A 6,552-nucleotide genomic window follows, 5' to 3' on the forward strand; every position below is an offset into this window, starting at 1 on the left:
GGGACTACATCGCGTTTTGCGCCGATGCGTGCCAGGACATCTGCCGCCTAATTATTTTCCCAGGCTATATGGTGAAATTCGAGCCCTTCGAACTGAGCTGACATTTTTAGGACGGCGTTGCGATAAGCTGCCATTTTTGGATCCTTGGCATCAAAGTCTCCATTTATTTGGGATATTGCGAGGTTCGAGTCCCCGCGCACCTCTAGGCGTTGAATGCCCATGGATACTGCCATCCGGAGACCATGTAAAAGGGCCTTATATTCGGCTGCATTGTTGGAGTCTGTGTACATTATCTGGAGTACATATTGAACTGTGTCTCCTGTGGGGGACGTCAAAACAACGCCAGCCCCTAGACCGGCCAACATTTTGGAGCCGTCGAAGTGCATGACCCAGTTGGAATATGTGCCGTACTCTTTAGGGAGTTCGGCCTCCGTCCATTCTGCGACGAAGTAGGCCAAAACTTGCAACTTGATAGCTTGCCGTGGCTTGTAAGTTATGTCGAACGGGAGGAGCTCAATGGCCCATTTTGCAATCCGGCCCGTCACGTCGCGGTTGTTTATAATATCGTTAAGTGGCACTTCCAAGGCTACTGTTATTGAACACTCTTGAAAGTAGTGTCGCAGCTTCCGGGATGCCATAAATACCGCGTACGCAATCTTTTGATAATGCGGGTACCGTGACTTGCACGGAGTAAGGACAGTGGACACATAGTAGACCGGCTTTTGAAGGGGGAATTTGTGTCCGTCCGTTTCTCGTTCGACGACGAGCACTGCGCTTACGACTTGATGGGTTGCTGCGATGTATAATAGCATTGGTTCGCCAATGTATGGCGCGGCCAGGACTGGGTTAGTTGCCAAGATGGCTTTTATTTCGTCGAGTCCGGCCATGGCTGCATCCGTCCACTTGAAGTGTTCAGTGCGCCGAAGGAGGCGGTAAAGGGGTAGGGCCTTTTCTCCCAAGCGGGAGATAAAGCGGCTTAGAGCCGCCACGCATCCGGTTAATTTTTGTATTTGTTTGAGGTCCTTCGGGATATCCAATTGTGACAGAGCTCGGATCTTGGCTGGATTTGCTTCAATTCCTCTACCAGGTACAATGAAGCCCAAGAGCTTTCCGGCTGGAACGTCAAAAACGCATTTTTCCGGGTTGAGCTTGATGTCGTATGTTCGGAGGTTACCGAATGTTAGCCTCAAGTTGTCTACTAGAGATTCGACATGTCTTGTTTTAATGACCACATCATCTATGTATGCCTCCACTGTTTTGCCGATCTGGTTTGCCAGACATGTCTGAATCATGCGCTGATATGTTGCGCCGGTGTTTTTGAGCCCGAAGGGCATTGTGTTGAAGCAGAATGGGTCGTATGGTGTGATGAATGCTGTTGCAGCTTGGTCTGACTCTGTCATCTTTATTTGATGGTAGCCGGAGTATGCGTCGAGGAAACACAACGAATTGTGTCCTGCGGTGGCGTCGATAATTTGATCGATGCGGGGGAGAGGGAAGGGATCCTTTGGGCAAGCCTTGTTAAGGTCTTTAAAATCAACGCACAAGCGCCAGGATTTGTCCTTCTTTGGTACCATCACCAGGTTTGCTAGCCAGTCCGGGTGTTTTATATCTTTGATGAATCCGGCCTCCAGTAGCTTGGCTAGTTCCTCTCCCATGGCCTGTCTCTTAGGTTTGGAAAAATGCCGAAGAGCCTGTTTGACTGCCTTGAATCCTTTTAGGATATTTAAGCTGTGTTCGGCCAGCCTGCGTGGGATTCCTGGCATGTCTGAAGGGTGCCAGGCGAAAATGTCCCAGTTCTCTCGTAGGAACTCTCGCAGTGCGGCATCTACATCAGGGTTTAACTGTGCTCCGATGGAAGCTGTTTTATTGGGGTCCGTTGGATGGACCTGGAATTTGACTATTTCGTCCGCCGGTTTAAAGGAGGTGGAATTGGATCTTTTGTCGAGTATCACATCGTCCCTATTCACCATGGAGCGCAGCGCAGTCAGTTCCTCACCCGCTAGGGCTTCGGATAGTGCCTCAAGGGCCAGTGCGGCTGTCTTGTTTTCGGCGCGGAGTGCTATGTCCGGATCACTAGCGAGAGTGATGATTCCGTTAGGCCCGTGCATCTTGAGCTTCATGTACCCGTAATGGGGTATTGCTTGGAAGATTGTAAACGCTTCCCGCCCTAGCAGAGCATGATATCCGCTACTGAACGGGGCCACTTGGAACGTGACCTGTTCGGACCTGTAATTATCCGGCATGCCGAACACCACATCTAGTGTGATTTTTCCTGTACAGCGTGCTTCCCTACTGAGGATTATTCCTCTAAAGGTTGTGCTGCTTCGCTCAATGCGATTCCAGTCTATTTCCATTTTTGAAGGGTTTCCTCATAAATGAGGTTCAATCCGCTGCCGCCATCCATGAGTACCTTGGTAAGACGAAAGTCGTCCACTATTGGACTGAGGACCAATGCGGCTGGTGCTCTGGCTGTTCGGAATTTAGGTTCATCACTGGCGTTAAAAGTGATAGCCGTGTCACTCCATGGGTTTATTGTTGCTACTTGGTAGACTTCGGCAAGGCTGTGGAGTGTTCTTTTTCGCATATTATTTGATGCGAAAGTCTCGAAGACTGTTGATACCGTACTGGTGTCTCTGGGGTGGCTTTCTGTGGCTTCTGGAATTAGAAGATCTTCGCCAATTTTTGCCACCTGTCGGAGTATCCAACATGCTCTAAGGCTATGAGTTGGTGTGGCGCCCTCTGCACTGTGAATTTTACAGGGTCCATTAAGCCATCCTTCCAGCACGGTTCCGTGCCCTGTAGAGGGCTTTTGCTTTTTGGTATTGAACCCGGGTGTCTGGCGATGATGCACCCTTTTATTTCGGACTGGGTTTGTATTCAAGGCCGGATTGTCCCAAAATTTAATTTCGGTTTTCCAGGCGCTTTCCATCACACAGTACTTTCGTACTATGGACGCCAAGTCAGCGAAGCGTGTAATATCGCGGCGACTTATGGCGTTGAGGATTCCCTTGTCCATGCAATTATTGCAGAAGAATGAAATTGCGTCTTCATCGCGGCAGTCCTTTATCCTGTTCATAACCAGGAGGAATCTGGCCCAGTAATGATGTACTGTTTCTTCGGGCTCTTGCCTAATTTGAGATAGATCGCTTATGTACGGGTGGGTGGGTGGAATCAAATCCGAAACCTGACCCAATCTGAGACCCAGGGGCCAAGGAGTTTTCGAACTCGGAAGTTTGGATTCTTGGATGCTGTCCAATGAATCTAGCCCGTCGCCCGACTTTAAGTTCAGGTCTTGAGTGATGTCCTCCCCTCCACGGGTATCCGGCTTGGAGGGATCGGGAATCCGGACATAGCTAGTCCTTAGGATAGATGAAGGGTCGCCGCACCGTCCCTCTACCACGGTGACGTGATGGGTGACCTGGGGAGAGTTAATCTCTCTCAGATCGGGTTTAGGCCCAATCTGGTCATAATCCGTAGCGACTCCCAGGGCGGCGAAGCGATCCAAGAGCTCGTTTAGGGAAGAGAGCTTCATTGGATCTATATACTCAGTGAATTCCGAGCTGACGTGAAGATTGCTTTCGATGACCTGAGAGGTCATCGTCGGCGCAGCAGCCAAACGGGCGGTCATAAGGAAACCACCTAGCCTGAGAGTCTGGCCGACAGCCAAAGCTCCCTTAGCAACGGTGTCGTCTTTAAAGATGGGATGAAGCATCCTTCCTGATGGCGACGGCACAGAGGAACTCTCAATGAAAGCACCAATGTCGGTGTCAAAACCGGAGGATCTCGGGTAGGGGGTCCCGAACTGTGCGTCTAGGCGGATGGTAACAGGAGGCAGGGGACACGATGTTTTACCCAGGTTCGGGCCCTCTTGATGGAGGTAAAACACTATGTCCTGCTTGATTAACATTGATGATATGGGTAGTACAAGAGTAGATCTACCACGAGATCAGAGAGGCTAAATCCTAGAAGCTAGCCTATGGTATGATTGTTGTTCGTCCTACGGACTAAAACCCTCCGGTTTATATAGACACCGGAGAGGGCTAGGGTTACACAGAGTTGGTTACAATGGTAGGAGATCTAGATATCCGTATCGCCAAGCTTGCCTTCCACGCCAAGGAAAGTCCCTTCCGGACACGGGACGAAGTCTTCGATCTTGTATCTTCATAGTCCAGGAGTCCGGCCGAAGGTATAGTCCGGCTATCCGGACACCCCCTAATCCAGGACTCCCTCAAGTACCTTGAAGTGGTGTTTTGTTTTCTTTTGCTAACGGAGCTCACGAGATTTTCTATTTTGAATTTTGTGTTGTGAAGTTTTCAAGTTTTGGGTAAAGATTTGATGGATTATGGAACAAAGAGTGGAAAGAGCCTAAGCTTGGGGATGCCCATGGCACCCCAAGATAAAATTCAAGGACACCAAAAAGCCTAAGCTTGGGGATGCCCCGGAAGGCATCCCCTCTTTCATCTTCGTCTATCGGTAACTTTACTTGGAGCTATATTTTTTTATTCACCACATGATATGTGTTTTACTTGGAGCGTCTTGTATGATTTGAGTCTTTGCTTTTTAGTTTACCACAATCATCCTTGCTGTACACACCTTTTGAGAGAGACTCACATGATTTGAAATTTATTAGAATACTCTATGTGCTTCACTTATATCTTTTGAGCTATATAGTTTTTGCTCTAGTGCTTCACTTATATCTTTTAGAGCACGATGGTGGATTTTTTTATAGAAACTATTGTTCTTTCATGCTTCACTTATATTATTTTGAGAGTCCTTTAGAACAACATGGCAATAATATAAAAACTTTCGTAGAAGTGCATTGAATACTATGAGAAGATTGATACTTGATAATTGTTTTGAGATATGGAGATGGTGATATGAGAGTCATGCTAGTTGAGTAGTTGTGAATTTGAGAAATATTATTGTTGAAGTTTGTGATTCCCGTAGCATGCACGTATGGTGAACCGTTATGTGATGAAGTCGGAGCATGATTTATTTATGTATTGTCTTCCTTATGAGTGGCGGTCGGGGACGAGCGATGGTCTTTTCCTACCAATCTATCCCCCTATGAGCATGCGCGTAATACTTTGTTTCAATAACTAATAGATTTTTGCAATAAGTATGTGAGTTCTTTATGACTAATGTTGAGTCCATGGATTATACACACTCTCACCCTTCCACCATTGCTAGCCTCTCTAGTATCGCGCAACTTTCGCTGGTACCTTAAACCCACCATATACCTTCCTCAAAATAGCCACCATACCTACCTATTATGGCATTTCCATAGCCATTCCGAGATATATTGCCATGCAACTTTCCACCGTTCCGTTATTATGACACGCTTCATCATTTTCATATTGCTTGCATGATCATGTAGTTGACATCGTATTTGTGGCAAAGCCACCATTCATAATTCTTCATACATGTCACTCATGTATCATTGCACATCCTGGTACACCGCCGGAGGCATTCACATAGAGTCATATTCTTGTTCTAAGTATTGAGTTGTAATTCTTGAGTTGTAAGTAAATAAAGTGTGATGATCATCATTATTAGAGCATTGTCCCAAGTGAGGAAAGGATGATGGAGACTATGATTCCCCCACAAGTCGGGCTGAGACTCCGGACGAAAAAAATGGAGAAAAGAGGCCAACAAAAAGAAAGAAGGCCCAAATAAAAAAACGAGAGAAAAAGAGAGAAGGGACAATGCTACTATCCTTTTTCCACACTTGTGCTTCAAAGTAGCACCATGTTTTTCATGAAAGAGAGTCTCCTATGTTGTCACTTTCATATACTAGTGGGAATTTTTCATTATAGAACTTGGCTTGTATATTCCAATGATGGCCTTCCTCAAAATTCCCTAGGTCTTCGTGAGCAAGCAAGTTGGATGCACATCCACTTAGTTTTTTTTGTTGAGCTTTCATATACTTATAGCTCTAGTGCATCCGTTGCATGGAAATCCCTACTCACTCACATTGATATATATTGATGGGCATCTCCATAGCCCGTTGATATGCCTAGTTGATGTGAGACTATCTTCTCCTTTTTGTCTTCTCCACAACCACCATTCTATTCCACCATAGTGCTATATCCATGGCTCACGCTCATATATTGCGTAGTTAGAGAACATCAAAAGTATGAAACAATTGCTTGGCTTTAGTTTGATTTAAATATTTTGTGTGGTGAAGATAGAGCATAGCCAGACTATATGATTTTGTAGGGATAACTTTCTTTGGCCATGTTATTTTGAGAAGACATCATTGCTTAGTTAGTATGCTTGAAGTATTATTATTTCTATGTCAATATTAAACTTTTATCTTGAATCTTTTGGATCTGAAAATTCATGTCACGATAAAGAAAAATTACATTGAGAAATATGTTAGAAATCATTCCACATCAAAAATTCTTCTTTTATCATTTACCTACTTGAGGACGAGCAGGAATTAAGCTTGGGGATGCTTGATACATCTCCAACGTATCTATAATTTTTGATTGCTCCATGCTATTATATTATCTATTTTGGATGTCAATGGGCTTTATTTTACACTTTTAT

This window comes from Triticum urartu, chromosome 5A, assembly GCF_056163025.1.
Source record: "Triticum urartu cultivar PI428250 chromosome 5A, HENAU_Tu73, whole genome shotgun sequence".
In the NCBI taxonomy this organism is placed as follows: domain Eukaryota; kingdom Viridiplantae; phylum Streptophyta; class Magnoliopsida; order Poales; family Poaceae; genus Triticum; species Triticum urartu.